This window comes from Rhinatrema bivittatum, chromosome 1, assembly GCF_901001135.1.
Source record: "Rhinatrema bivittatum chromosome 1, aRhiBiv1.1, whole genome shotgun sequence".
NCBI lineage: Eukaryota > Metazoa > Chordata > Amphibia > Gymnophiona > Rhinatrematidae > Rhinatrema > Rhinatrema bivittatum.
In genome coordinates this window covers 509,327,626-509,343,915 of record NC_042615.1, presented here as the reverse complement: position 1 = coordinate 509,343,915, position 16,290 = coordinate 509,327,626, and the positions used below count along the sequence as shown (strand labels likewise).

Below are 16,290 nucleotides of genomic sequence, written 5' to 3'. Positions count from 1 at the left end.
TGTGTATGTGTGATCTCATGAGAGTCTCTTTACCTGTACTTCAGTTCTGTGTGTGTGTGTGATCTCATGAGAGTCTCTTTATCTACCTGTTCTTCAGCTCTGTGTGTGTGTGATCTCATGAGAGTCTCTTTACCTGTACTTCAGCTCCGTGTGTGTGTGTGATCTCAGGAGAGTCTCTTTATCTACCTATTCTTCAGATGTGTGTATGTGTGATCTCATGAGAGTCTCTTTACCTGTACTTCAGCTCTGTGTGTGTGTGTGTGATCTCATGAGAGTCTCTTTATCTACCTGTTCTTCAGATGTGTGTGTATGAGTGATCTCATGAGAGTCTCTTTACCTGTACTTCAGCTCTGTCTGTGTGTGTTTGATCTCAGAAGAGTCTCTTTATCTACCTATTCTTCAGATGTGTGTGTGTGTGATCTCAGGAGAGGCTCTTTACCTGTACTTCAGCTCTGTGTGTGTGTGTGATCTCATGAGAGTCTCTTTATCTACCTGTTCTTCAGATGTGTGTGTGTATGTGTGATCTCATGAGAGTCTCTTTACCTGTACTTCAGCTCTGTGTGTGTGTGTGTGTGTGATCTCAGGAGAGTCTCTTTATCTACCTATTCTTCAGATGTGTGTATGTGTGATCTCATGAGAGTCTCTTTACCTGTACTTCAGCTCTGTGTGTGTGTGTGATCTCAGGAGAGTCTCTTTATCTACCTATTCTTCAGATGTGTGTATGTGTGATCTCATGAGAGTCTCTTTACCTGTACTTCAGCTCTGTGTGTGTGTGTGTGATCTCATGAGAGTCTCTTTATCTACCTGTTCTTCAGATGTGTGTGTATGTGTGATCTCATGAGAGTCTCTTTACCTGTACTTCAGCTCTGTCTGTGTGTGTTTGATCTCAGAAGAGTCTCTTTATCTACCTATTCTTCAGATGTGTGTGTGTGTGTGTGATCTCAGGAGAGGCTCTTTACCTGTACTTCAGCTCTGTGTGTGTGTGTGATCTCATGAGAGTCTCTTTATCTACCTGTTCTTCAGATGTGTGTGTGTATGTGTGATCTCATGAGAGTCTCTTTACCTGTACTTCAGCTCTGTGTGTGTGTGTGATCTCAGGAGAGTCTCTTTATCTACCTATTCTTCAGATGTGTGTATGTGTGATCTCATGAGAGTCTCTTTACCTGTACTTCAGCTCTGTGTGTGTGTGTGATCTCATGAGAGTCTCTTTATCTACCTGTTCTTCAGATGTGTGTATGTGTGATCTCATGAGAGTCTCTTTATCTACCTGTTCTTCAGCTGTGTGTGTGTGTGATCTCATGAGAGTCTCTTTATCTACCTGTTCTTCAGATGTGTGTGTATAACAGTGTGTGTGTGTGTGTGTGTGTGTGTGATCTCATGAGAGTCTCTTTATCTACCTGTTCTTCAAATGTGTGTGTGTGTGTGTGTTTGATCTCATGAGAGTCTCTTTATCTACCTGTGCTCGATTGTAATCCCCAGCTCTGCCACTGATTCCCTTACCACTCTGGAAGCTGTATGGTAACTGTGTTTCAGGCACCAAACTTGCTGTTTTAATATCTACCCCAGAAGTGACTGCACCTTTCTTCCTGTAGTATAAATGTATCACTTGCACTAGGATCCTGTTCAATTACAGAACCCTCTATAAATTCAAATTCTTATGTTTATTTTTAAATAAACTGACTCTGTCACTATAAACATACATCCACAGTAGCAAAGTTTAATGTTGGAAAAAAATGTTTTTACCTCCCTTCAACTTGTGTTTTAAACACATTTGCCAGAGGTGTCCAGGGATTTCCTGCTATAATGAGCAGTTTTGGCTTGGGGCCAAGGCATGATGGTAATATAATTAGTAGTAGCACCAGGGTTAAATCTTTCTCCCCCACCCTCTCACTCTGTTTTCTGAATATTTTTCTCATGTTTGCTCCTGTTTTCAGGATGCAGTGAGGACTATACAGTTCATTTCAGGCTTCAACGGATAGCGGGTGCAGGAAAACAGAGTTGGGACATACAGTGTGTGAGAGAGAGAAAGAGACAAAGGGAGGGAGGCAGGGGGAGAGAGAGAGTGAGGAAGATAGAAGGGAGGAAGAGAAAGAGAGATGGAGTTAGCCTGAGTGTGAGAGAGAGAGAGAGAAGGAAAGAAGGAGAAAAAAAACAGAAAGATTCAGGCAATGAGAAGGGAAGATGTGAGAGAGCGACATTGAGAGAGATGGAGAGAGGCAGTGGGAAGGTAAGTGTATAAAGAGAAAGGAAGAAGGAGAGACAGAGCCCGAGAGAAGGGCTGGATGTTATATGGAATAAAAGCCTGGAACTTCGGCGACTGCAGCATCCAAAGGAAGCAGACAGGGAGCCGGAAGAGAACGAGGGGGTGACCCCATCCCGAGGACACTTCCCCCTACAAGTGGATGCACCGACCCTACAGGTAGGAGCCAGCTCTCTTCTATCCTAGGCTGTACAGGGATTTATTAGGCTGCCAGCCCGTCCTGGGAGATTTCTAGTCCTGCCCCCCCCCCCCCCCCCTTCTCCACCACCACCTACCTGCATGACACCTTCAGGACGTGTTTTCACCTCTCTGTGTTTAGATTTCCACTATAAACTCTTCTGGGGAAGGGGAGACATTGCAGCAGTGTGAATTTTCTTGTGCTGGGCTGTGTACACTCTGAAGAAATTATCATCGCTGTTATGCTGCCTGGTGCCAGGAGGAAGGTTTTTTTGGTCCAATCCTGGTTCTGGAACTTGCATCCCAGTGCCTTCTGGGGATCTGTAGTTCCTGCTTCTTCCATGGGTAACGGATGCTATGGGGACTAGAAAGTAACTGGACGGGGGTATCAATCAGAAAAACCAAGACTGAACTGAAGTGAGCCTCCAGAATGTGGTGACTCGGGGACAGGAGGGATGGAGAAAGAAAAGGGGGAACAAATAAAGAGAAAGAGAGGGAAACAGAAGGAAAGGACACAGAGGCATGGAGAGAGAGAGAGAGAGAGAGAATTGGAGAGCCACAGGTGAGGACTGTTAAGAGAGAAGAGGTACAGTAGAAGAGGTACTGAGCTCTGGATAATTTTGCTGGTAATGAAAAGAAGCAATCACTCTTTTTCCTTTCTTTCAGGCCGATACAGTACAGTGCGCTCTGACGGAGCGCACTGTTAGCCTACTCTTGGACACACGTTTTCCCTTACCCCTTATTCAGTAAGGGGCAGAAAACGCGCGTCCAACCCGCCGAACCTAATAGCGCCCTCAACATGCAGATGCATGTTGATGGCCCTATTAGGTATTCCCCACTATACAGAAAGTAAAATGTGCAGCCAAGCTGCACATTTTACTTTAAGAAATTAGCGCCTTCCCGAAGGTAGGCACTAGTTTCTGCCAGCACTGGGAAAGTGCACAGAAAAGCAGTAAAAACTGCTTTTCTGTGCACCCTCCGACTTAATATCATGGCGATATTAAGTCGGAGGTCCCGAAGGGTAAAAAAAAGTAGAAAAAAAAAGAAAAAACATTTTTAAATGGGCCGGTGGTTGTCGGGCCAAAAACCGGACGCTCAATTTTGCTGGCATCCGGTTTCCGAGCCCGTGGCTGTCAGCGGGCTCGAGAACCGACGCCGGCAAAATTGAGCGTCGGCTGTCAAACCCGCTGACAGCCGCTGCTCCGGGCTAAAAGGAGGCGCTAGGGACGCGCTAGTGTCCCTAGCGCCTCCTTTTGCCCGTTTCTACCGCACCACCTCATTTGCATACTGAATCGCGCACACCGGCGAGTGGCCAGTGCGTGCGCCGGGAGAGCGGGCTTTCGCTGCTCTCCCGCATTTTTACTGAATCGGCCTGTTTGAAACTAACTTTCCACTACCCCTTCCCATAGTGTTCATCCTCTGCAGAGAGGTGCTTCTGAAATCTAGTGCTTCTCCACAGGTGCTCTCCAAAGGTAATCTGCTCTGAAGTGCTGAAAGGCAGAATACAAATCAAATAAATGAATAAAGCAGTGCTGCAGCATTCTTGTCAATGTTCTCAAAAAGAGAACATAATATTATTTATTGTTTTCTGTTTAGTTTTAATCACCTTCCGAAAACACACAAGGCCGATGTATAAATAAGTCCCAAAGTCAGAAACAAAATCAGTCAAAATTTCTTTATTGCAGTGCAATAGAGGCGACAGAAATGCCTGGGGATGCTCTTTATTCCCTGCCATGCGAATAACAGGATAATAAAATGGAGAGAAATGCCTGGGGTTGTCCTTTATGTAACTTTCATTGTCACTGCCCCACGAGTCAGCATTCCAGTCTGTAGATTAGAAAAGAAAACAAACTGGACTGCTATTGATTCCTTCACAGAAATCCCTCGTCTGGGTCACACATAGAGTCTACCTAGACCTTGACCAACTACAGAATAAGCAACCACAAATTACAAACAGAAAATAAATGGGCAGACAACAACTGAACTGGGAGCCTTAACAAGTAAGAATCTTCATGCAGTGCAACACCAGAGAAACAGAAATACTGCTCTCCTCTCTCCTGCACCGTGCAAAATACCAAGATATAAGAGATGCAGCTTTCCCAAAAGTGACAGATAAAATGAAAGACTTTTCACAAAAAGAACGAACAGGAAAGCCTTCTTATACTGCTGGGGAAAACAGGAAAAATAGTAGTGATAGCAGCGAAATCTGTAGCATTCTGCCACCAGAGCAGAACCATAACCTGACCAGATACAAGACAGACCAGCACAAGAATCCAGACATTGTCTTTGTCATTGTCCTTTGTGATTCTTTCCTTTTACCATTTTTAGAGGAATATAGTGACATAATAAAGGATCACAGAGAAAGCCCAAGAGGACCCATCCAATCTGTTCAGCTGAGATCCGCCCACATGAGGTAGATGCACATGCAAACTCCCCCCATCAGGGAGCCAACACCAGCACCCACTCCCATGCCTTTTACCTGACTTCTCGACCATTTTCATAATATACGGTCTATGTGCCATAAGCAAGTCCAAAATCTTGATACTGTGCTGGCCTCCACCATCTCCGCTGCTAGGCTATTTCAGGTCTGATTCTTACAAGACCAATCCGTGAGCCAGCACCCGGGCCCCCCTTCTATGTCTTATTGCCACATTTTATAATAATAATCACCACAGCCACCAAGGTTAGCGAGGCCATTGTAAAATACAGAAATCATTAATGTATTTAACTGAGTAAAAAGCCAGCTTTTCTATGTTCATTTCGGTTTGGGTTTTATCTGTGGACCCTACATGGAGGTGACCCTAGCCTTCTTGGAAGCTTGACTGCTGTTTAGGGTTGTAACCACCACTGCTTTCGTAGAGGCCTGGCACAATCAAAGCCAATCATGTGCAAACTGTCCTATTAACAATTTCTTTGAATCTGAAGAGAATGGGAGAGACACAGAGAAAAAGTAAGAAAGAGAGAGGCAGAGGGTGGGAGGAGATTAGTGCTAGGGCCTCCAGCACAGCAGGGAGCAGAGGAAATAACAAACCAGCAGCTAGCTGACCTCAGACCCAGAGTAAAGTACAATCAACACGCTTTCTTTTCATCTCTTCCACTGGCAGCTCCAGATCAGATTCAGATTCTGGCAGTCGTTCAGAGCCAGATGCTGAAAGGGCTGACACTGGAAATGTATCCTGCAATAGACATGAACTGTATGGATAAGGAAATGCTGAAAACCTTACATACGATTGGTTGGTACTGTTGGGTTTGGCAGCTTGTGGGGCGTCCCTGCAAGCCAATGGACTTACCCTGACACGGCCAGCACCTGGGCCCTTCCTGCACGGTGGACACCGCCGACCTTTCCTCACGCGGCAGGACACGGCCACCTTCAGCTCCCTGCACAGGTACGCATGCACTTGATGTCTCAATATTAAAAGGATCCGCGGTGGGGAAAAACGACATGGCACCCAGAAATGACATCATCATCTCCAGCCCTATAAAAGGACCCAGCAGATGCCCCTACCTTGCCTCAGCAACAGGTCCTCCTACCAGTGGTAGTTCGTGTTGCGTCCTTCTCCCTTCATCCAGCCTTGCCTTGCCTTTTCAGCCTATCCTGCCTCGTCTCTCCAGCCTGCCTTGTCTCGTCTAGCCTCGCCTCATCTCTCCAGCCTGCCTTGCCTCAAGCCTTGCTTCGTCTCGTCAACCTGCCATACCTTATCATATCCAACTTCCTTGCCTGCCTGCCAACCCTTCTGTGTCAGTCCCTCTTGTTTCCTTCTTGTCTCTTCTTCACACTGACGACCTGGATTTGACCCATTGCCTGGACACTGACCACTCTTCCCTGCTGCCAGCCACTGACTTCTTGTCTGGACATTGATCATCCTTGACGGCTGCCTGCCTCTGATCCTTGCCTGGCCCTGGGTTCAGTCTCCTCATTCTACAAGAGATCATTGCCTTAGGTCCTGCTGACCCCGGGAACCCAGGGGCTCAACCTACGGGGAAAGGAGCTGGTATAGGTGAAGCCCTAGACCAGTCTCTTGCCAACCAGCCTCCGCCAGCTGTCAGTGAGGGCCTATGGGGTTTGCCCCATAGGCTGCGCCAACCTCACCACAGCTACAAGGGTTCACATTGCTTACAAGTAACCAAAACTACCTGTACACTTTCAAAAAGCATCTTCAAAACAGAGTGACTATACATTATAACAGAGAGTGATGCTAAAACTGTAATTTATTATGCAAGATTTAATGAAATATAATAATGTAACACCCCTCCCCCCCCCTTTGGGGAGGGAGCCACACTTCCTAGCCTTGGAGAGCCATGGACTGCTCACCCAATTCGGGGCAAGAATTCTCCTGCAGGGCCACTGAGAGGTTTCACAGTCCACAAAGCAAAATAAATAACACAAGTCAAGTCAAAAAGTGTGTTCCAAACAAGAGAAAAGTTTCGACAGATCAAAAAAAACAAAAAATCCCAAAGATACAATAATCAGGGAAAAACACAGCTTACAGTTCTTTCAAAGTCTCCAAATAAATTGTACAATATAGATCTTATTCAGCTTAAGTCTTCTCATTCACTTAAGCACTATACTTTCTCCCACAGGATTTCTATTGTTGAGCCTATAGAAAAAGTATAGCATCCTTCCTGAAATTCCTCAAAGTACTCACAGACTAGCAGGCTGGCCTAAGGCAGATCTTCATACTTGCTTTGTGTGGTCAGAAGTTCCCAGGAAAACCTGTCTCATTTTTGTAGAAGAGTTCTTCGTTTTCCACAAACCCAAAACTAGAATGCCAGGCTAGGCCTGCGGCTTCCTGCTGTTCCTCCTGGCTCCCAGCACGCAACATACACAAACCAGGCTCCAACTCCATCGGCTCTCCTTCAAAAACTCCTTCAGCACCTTGTGGAAAGCACTTTTTATATCGTCCCTCTTTGTCCCATCTCCTTTGAAGGAAGAAACCTCTACATCACTGCCCTAATTCACACCCTTTGGACCTCATTCCTGGAAAATTCCTCAAAGCTCCAGTTAGTGACCCTAAAGGGGGAGGGGAGTCACACTCACTGCCACCCACAAAAAAAAATTGAAAAACCAACAAAAGACAAATTTTTTATACCACACAACCACTTAAACATTATGGGCAAATATACAGCAATATTAATAATGACAGCAAACCAACAGATGTTAATGCAATGTAAGGAGAATCCAAAACACAAGCACTGGAGCACACGCAGCACTCAGCAGTATAAGTGTAAACACAACAAGTGCAGATAAAGTTCTTGAAGGTCTAATAATTTCCAACAGACAGGTTTATTCATTCATTCAATATACGGCAACTCCACTGTATTACAAAAAGTTCTTTAAAGGGTCCCCCGACACGGACCCCGTGTTTCGCCAACAGGCTGCGTCGGGAGGGACAGTACTTTTTATGACACCAACCTGTAAGTACAAAACAAATTCTAAATAGACCAAACACAAATAGGGCAAGCCGAAGTATAACAGAAAGTAATGAAAGTAAAATTGACATACCGGTGTTCTAATCTGTTATCACCTCACAGGGAGCACACGTATCTTACAGCAAAGCAGGGATTTAAATGCGAACTCATTTTTGGAGCGAAAGGAAGCATCAATCACAAGTGCAGACAGATTAACCAATCAGATCTCAGCAAACAGAGTCAAGTGAAAAAACTCCATTCTAGCTCATTGTTCAGCCCCTTGGGTGCGACATTCGCGTTTAAATCCCTGCTTTGCTGTAAGATACGTGTGCTCCCTGTGAGGTGATAACAGTTTAGAACACCGGTATGTCAATTTTACTTTCATTACTTTCTGTTATACTTCGGCTTGCCCTATTTGTGTTTGGTCTATTTAGAATTTGATTTGTATTTACAGGTTGGTGTCATAAAAAGTACCGTCTCTCCCGACGCAGCCTGTTGGCGAAACACGGGGTCCGTGTCGGGGGACCCTTTAAAGAACTTTTTGTAATACAGTGGAGTTGCCGTATATTGAATGAATGAATAAACCTGTCTGTTGGAAATTATTACACCTTCAAGAACTTTATCTGCACTTGTTGTATTTACATATTTCGGAGTGCCTTCAGGAACCCTATCACCTGCGTAGGTGTCTACCTTGAAAAGACAAATGTTTGTAAAAGGTGCTACCACAGCTAACGGAAAACTGGTTAAGACACGACACACAAAATTTCAGCATCAAACAGGATTTTTCTTTAGCCAGGAAACATGACATACCGTAATGAAGATGTTTACGGTCTACAGTACTTCAGTATCTTAGATCCTGTGAGAAATCTTTAACCAAATACTTCATCAGAAGCATGTGTAGCTTCTATTCTGTGACCTGAAATCTATTTACGCTTCATGGACAGGAAAGTAACAACCTCATTTACAAAATTTCAGCTAAATTCAGCATCAAGACAAACCTCTACTGATCAATCAAGGGACCAGCATGCAACCATTTTTTCTTCACCCCCCATCTTCCACTAGTCACACAGGGGACTAGCCAGGAACCATTATACCTTTAGAGAATTCATACCCCAGCTATACCAGAAACTGGACACAACAATTTATATTCTCCCTTTCCAGTGATCTCCAGGTGGAAAAGATGCACTTGAAATTACTCTGTGTAGAGAAACTACCACCTTTTGTACAATCTCCATACACTGTGAGTCTCTGGGTTAGTGGTCCACCACACTTTTTTAAGGTCTCCAGGTTGGAGAAATTAAAACTCCATTGCTGTCTATCCTCCAAATCCTAGCCGGATACCAAAAGAAAACTAGAGACATTGATGTCGCTTTGATGGAAGATGCCCTACCCAGGCTAGATAGAGGAGAAAATGCACTTTTAATATTATTAGATTTTTTTTTAAGTGCATTTGATCTGGTAGATCATAATATTCTGTTACAAAGATATGGATTGTTGGGATTGAGAAATTTGGTGATTGCCTGGCTTGAAAGCTATTTTGCAAGGGAGAAAACAGATGTTGGCGTTTCAGGGTATAACCTGCAGCATGAAAGAGTTAACCTTGGGAGTCCCTCAGGGATCTTCTATTTCTCCACTGTTGTTTAACATCTTTATGTGGCAGATAGGTAGTATTGTGTGTGTGTGGAGCAGGTTTTACAGCATATATTTATGCTGATGATATCCAGATCTTGTCCACTTTTGGCTCAGATCTAGAGGAAACCACTTCAGGCATAAGTCAATGCCTGCAAAAAGTAGCAGAATGGGTAGGGGCTGGTAAATTAGTTTTGAATACTAATAAGATGGAGGTCTGCTGGTTGGGGGTAGGAAAAATAGTAAACGGTGTTAAACTGCAGGAGGTGGAATTGGAACCAAAAGAGAAGGTTAAATCACTGGGTGTGACATTTGAGATTAGATAGTCATATCTCCCAAAAGGCTTGTCACATCTATTTGAAAGTGAAACTGGTGCGACAACTTCGTCCTTATCTGGATCTGGCTATGCTGAAAATGGTGGCTTATGCCCTTGTTCTCTCCCATATCAACTAATGTAATGCATTGTTTATGGCTGCTCCATCAAAACTGACATGAAAGCTTCAGGTAATTCATAATACCGCAGCTCGTGTCTTTACAGGGAGTACAAGAAGAATTTATACCACTCCCATTATGGTCGGGCCTACTTTGGCTCCCAGTAAAGGAACATTGTAAGTTTAAGGTACTACTGATGGCATTTAAGATGTTGCACGGTTGGTGTCCACCACATTTAAGAAGTAAATTAGAATGACATGAATCAGGTGGAAACTTGAGGGCAGTGAATAAACATTTGTTACAACTCCCTAAGGTAAAAAGGTTTCGGCAACAGTGGATGGCAAATAGATCATTTTCATTTATGATTCCAGGCATGTGGAACAGTTAACCACAAGCTCTTAGGGCAGAGAAGGACATTATGAGTTTTAGAAAGAAATTAAAAGCATGGCTCAAGTCAATGGTTTGACAAGTCGCTAGCAAAAGCGAAAAAAATGGTCTATTAATAATGGTCTGTTCTGTGATTTATTTTATGGCATGTGGTTTTATTGTAATAATCATGCTGGGAATCGCTTTGAGAGATATAATCCGGAAGGCAATTAAGACATTTTTTTTTTTCAAACTTTATTAGTATTTTACAAAATTTAATGTACCGTATTAACGAGTGCTAAGAGTACAAATAGCAGAGTAAAAAAAAAACAACAATTATGCAGATAAGTAAAAACATTTATGTCCACTTGTTTATTTCTTCCCCTCCCCCACCACATGCCTCCTTACCCTCCCACCATTCACTCATTTTAATCACATTTCATCAAACCAAACTAAAGGTAGGCAAATGATCCAGATCTCTCTTACTCTGGTGCAACCTCTCCTCCACTTTATATCATAAGGAAGAGCAGTTAGTCAGAAGTAAAAGATTGAAATAGCAGTTCTCACAGCAAATCTTAAAGAGTAAGCATTAAATTTCTGGCCTGTGCAGAAAGTGACATCAAATATTCTTCCCAAATTGCAAGTGTATTTTCCCCTCTTTTTCCCAGATGCTTCTTCTTTACCATTTGATATTCAAAGCTAAGTAGTTTAAACATACGTTGTTCCCATTGTGTAACTTTTGGCGCTTCTTTCTTAATCCAGTAAACTAAAATTAGTTGCTTCGCCACTCTAGACATTCTGTCCAGGAAACCACGTCTCCCCACTTCCCGATTGGGCACTATATCCCCATAGCACCCAAACAACCTCACCTTGGCCCTTAACGGAACAGTCTCCCCGCCCCCCCCCCCCCCCCCACAACTTCTGAGTTCTCCTTTGCAGCCTTACCCAAAATTCTTGAATCATTGGACATCCCCAGAACCTATGCAAATAATCTCCTACCCCTGAAGAATATTCTATACATTTATTAGTGGGGGTCACACCCATCTGCCATGCTTTCGCTTGGGAAATATATATCAGCCACAAAAACTTAAACTGGGTCTCACATATCAAAGTATTAGTGGATACCGTGGTCCGTGGTCTGTGACCAGCCCATGGGGGGGCTATATAGTGCGCTTCGTGGCACAAGACCTGTCTTCATGTCTGCAGAGCAAGTCTCCGGAAGGCTCCTGTTTTTAATGCTGAGGTCTGTTCCTGAATCTGAGTTCTGAGTTTTGAATCCTGTTCCCGGTCTTCGGAGTACCTTGTACCTGCTTCCGTCCATGCCCAAGACTCAAGCCAGAACCTGCTCCACTTCACCGTGGTCCACAACCAGCCACAGGCAGCTGGGTAGTGTGCGTCTTGGTGCAGGCCTCTCCTGAATCTTCAACATGTTTCTGGTTCCAAGCTTTCACTCCCTCGCCTGGAGTCTGCTTCACTTCTGGCGTGGTCCATGACCAGCCATGGGCGGCTGTGTAGGGCACGCTGCAGTGCAGTTCTCAGCCTGTACTAGTGCCTGACCCCGAATCCTTGCCTAGTCTCCGAATATCCTGAAACCTTGTCTAAGTCTCCGAGTAGCCTGAAACCTTGTCCAAGTCTCCAAATGCCTACGTCTCATCCAAGTCTCCAAGTGCCTATGTTTCGTCCTTGTTCCAGTACCATCGCCTGTCCTCGACCTCTGTCCGTCCTGTCGCACCTGCCGTTCCCAGGCGGCAGGTCCAAAAGGGCTATCGAGTGGCCAGAGGGCTACCCCAGAGACCAGCATTGCTTTGTTGGGTCTCTTCTGGTGCATTCGGATTCGGCAGGTCAGAAGCCCCTAATCTTCAGCCTGTCCACCCGTGCTTGGATACGTCTCGCCTGCCTCGGCACTTCTCCGGAGTTCCCTCTGGAGTCGTGCCTTCAGATGTCTTACAATCTAAGGGGATTATTTACTAAAGGTTTTCTCTAATTTTGTGTCTATGGGAAACATGCTGAGTAAATGGGCCTCTACTTCTATATCTGAGACAATAGAGGGTAATGTGATTCGTCCAAGGTCAGAAGGAATATCAGTGGGATTTGGCTTCCCTGGTTCTTAGTTTGTTGCTCTATCCACTAGGCTACTCTTCCACTATCCATGACTTTTCCTTCTTCTAGGTGATCCTTCCTTTCTACCCTTAGGGCTTGTTGGTACGGCCTGAAATAGCTTCTTCCCTCTTCTCCTTGGGACGAGTACCAACACCGAGGGCTTCTCCTCATCTCATGGTGCCACTTCTTTGACCCAGGCTACTACAGGGATTTTTGGGGGATGAGTTCCAATATCCCTGGTACTCTCCCTGGTGCCTAGTGTCCCTCCAATGCTGCTGCTGTGGGTCCCCTTGGGCTGCTTGTTGGTTCCACCATGCCTACTCCTTCCTACGGACAAGGTAGAAGAGTTCAGGTCCTCTTCTGCTTCCATGGCAACTTCCTTCACTCCTTCTAGTGTATACCAGCTCCTTCGAGTAGTGCTACTTGCAACTCTGCCACCTCCCTGAATACCGCTGGAGGGGCCAGTGCAGATTGAGTCTCTAGTTTATACAATTCCAGGCAATATGGAGAAAGAAAATCTTTTGGACCTGGCCAAAGCAAGAGAATTAAATCTCCATAAAAAAAAGACATAAAAAGATGAGGAGGGTCGGATAAAATTTTTTCAGATCTTAGGACTGAATATGAGTTGGATCAAAAGCATTTCTATACCTATCTACAGACAAGGCATTATATTCAAATCCTTGGGAATCTTTGAATGGAAAGATGAATATTATATGTTTTTACGTAATGGGAATCTCTCTACCCCTTGAAGCCTTGGTAATTCTTTTTTATTATATGCAAGTCATTGATTGTGGCAGTAAGTTTATATGACAATGGATACGTAAGCCTCTGCTTCAGGCAAAGAAAACCATTTTGCATTGCTGGCTGAGTGAGGACACACGAACGATAATTCAGTGGAAGAATCGGTTGCATCAGATGAGTCTGCGAGCAGTATAAGGAAAAAATACATCTTTTCAAGAAGCATTTTCTACATATTTGGGACCTTTATCTACAATTTCTGTTGCACTGAGCAAGAAGTCTGGTTCTTAATAGTTTTACATAACTGAGGTAAATTTTGGGCTCAGCACACATGAATAGTGGATGCTTTCATCGTTTGCTTAACCCCAATTTACATTATGCCTTCAGGGAGAGGGGAGAAAGGTACTATGTTCTGTGGGTAGCGGATTCATTGTTTAACTAAGATGAGCGGGGCAATGGAAGAGTTCACCATTTGCCGAGCTTTGTTAATATATTTCTACAGTATTAATGTTGGAAAATAATAAAACAGATTTAAAAACAAAAAAGAAATAAAAAGAATAATAATGATCATCATCCTGCAGAATATGCAGGATGTTCATTATCTCTTTTTAAGTAAGCAACTTCACTTTCCTGACCAGCAACATGGAATAATATGGAGGAGGCACACAGAGTGTGCGTGTATTGTGACAGCAAGAAGCCAAAATGCTTTTCACACTTCAGTCAACGCTTGAATTCAAATGATGCTTGCAATTGTAGCCTTTGTCATTCTTTACTTTCACCATTGTTTCTTATGGAGATAGGCCACATAAGTGTTCTGAGTATAATTGAATACTTAGGCCATGTAAGTATTCAGATTTGCTCTGAAACACATGACTTATCTCCAATTGGAAACAATGGGGAAAGGGCAGAATGATGAAAGCTGCAATTACCGCAGAAGTATCAAACTATTGTAATGCATTTATCAACTCAATTATATCAGCAAAAATGCTAAAAGAAATAAAGAGAAAAAAACACATACAGAAATGTGTACAAATAGCAACTTGCTCTGCTAATTGCCAAACTACAGTGAGAAAGTAAGTTTTCTAATGCATAATGCTATAAATGTTATTAGGGCAGCAAGAGAGCTAAAATGCTGAAGTTAAACTCTGGTGCTCAATACAAAGTTCCTGACTATAGAACATGGATTGCATATGAGAATTTGATTTTGCTTATGCTAAACACAACACCTGAATTTGATATGATTAATGATCTAGTTATGATTGCGTGGTTGAGAGAATTGGGGTTGAACAGGTCTGTACTGAGTTTGTGTAGATCATTTTTAAGAGATAGATAGCAGAATGTCATGTCGGTTGAGTATTGTTCTGATCCTTTGGTTGCTGAAAAAAACCGTCCTGCAGGGATCAATTTTTTGCCCCTGCATTTTATCCTATATCTCAGATCACTTGCTGGAGGTGATTAATACAATTGATATCAGCTATTTTTTGTTATGCTAATGATTTGCAGTTACTGTATTCATCTCTTTTGATGTAGGGATACATCAATTAGTAAATACAGTTTCCCCCATGATTTGAGCCAGTCAGTTAAGGTAGATGACGTGGTAAAATTCAACTAAGTCAAAAAATCCAGAGCTTTGGATTTATGCTGGATTCTGATCTGAGCATGGAACCCTAGTTTGTGGCAGTAGTTAGATTAGCATTTTATTAGGGGTGATTGGTGAAGCTGCTTCATTATTTCAAGAGTCAGGATGATCTTGGCACTCTTATTTAGATATTAGTAATTTATTAATTTCAAGGTTAGATCACAGTAGTGTTTTATCCATGAACTTCTACAATTCAATACTTGAGCACTTCAATTTATTCAGAAAAGGGGTGTCCATTAGTTTTCAAACGACATAAAACATTCTGTATTATTACTTGATGCTTGAAAATGAAACAACAAGAAAAATACAACAAAGGTTTGTGGATATTTCATTCTGTAACCCCTGGGCTGAAGTCCTCCGTATGGAGTCCCAGGGTCACCTTTAATTATAAGGGCTTTTGATGGTTCAAATGTTCTATAGTAGCATTAAGCCCCTCTGAGTCCAGAATTCCCTGTCGGGGGAGGGGGGAGAGACTATCTCCAAAGCCCTGAGTGTTGTGCAAATCATATCTACACATCAGAGTCTTCGGTATACAGCAGTGATAATCATTATTTATTATTTATTTAACTCTTTTCTATACCGAAATTCATGACAAGTATCATATCACATCGGTTTACATGGAACAATGGGGTGATAACTGTAAACACACCATTTAACAATTTACTCTGGTGAATTTACTCTGGTGAAAGAATTTACTCTGGTGAAAAAAACATTTAAATGTTCTGAATGTGATTAAACGTTTCACTCTGAATTCCACTTTACTGCAACCTGAAATGATTCACACTAGATTGAGGCCATTTAAATATGCTCATTGTGATAAGTTTCAATCAAGAATAATATCTTTCAAGTCTTGAGCAAATCCGTATAGGTGAGATTGCATTTAAGTATTCTCAATGTGATAAAGGTTCCAATCTGACATCTGTTCGTACAATGCATGAAAGAAGTCATACTATTGAAAAACCATTTCAATGTTCTCATTGTGAAAAATGTTTCAATCAGAAATCTGATCTTACAACACATGAATCAAAGCATTTAAATGGTCTGAATGTGATAAAAGTTTCCATCCGAAAAGAAATGTATTATTTCAATCAGTGACACACGGGAAAGAGAAACTATTTACATTTTCTAAATATGTTAAAGGATCCAGTTTCAAATCTAATCTCAGTTACACTCAATTACACTTTACTTCCGCCTCTGAATGCTTTGCTTTATTCTTTAATTTTGCTGTTGCAACGGATAATTTTTGACTGGGTGTAAAATGGGCACTCAGCTTTAAATTAAAGGTACCCACCTTGAGGATACCAGAGTTTTAATGCATGTTTATAATGTGATTTAAGAAAACATTTTTTATGATATAACTATCTCATCCTAGTTGAGAAAACACAATGAAGCAAGTGAGGTTAGCTCCTCAAGGCTGGGATTTTCTGATGCAAAAATAGACAGCACTCAGGAGCACAATGCTCGGCATGGAAATCTTTACAATGTACCTTGAATCAAGACTATTTTTACCAGCCCTGCTTCCTCTGACGCACTACGTTGG

General features: G+C 42.8%; 1 protein-coding gene across 2 annotated transcripts in view; it reads left to right on the top strand.

The window, feature by feature from the left end:
- The first annotated feature begins 1,961 nt into the window (after window positions 1-1,961).
- Window positions 1,962-16,290, top strand: part of LOC115096618 (myoD family inhibitor domain-containing protein-like) — a 48,795-nt gene continuing 34,466 nt past the window's right edge. For both annotated transcript variants that reach the window (XM_029611518.1, XM_029611507.1), the window contains exon 1: window positions 1,962-2,419. The gene's annotated coding sequence lies outside the window, so the exon portion shown is untranslated. The remainder of the gene's footprint in view (window positions 2,420-16,290) is intronic.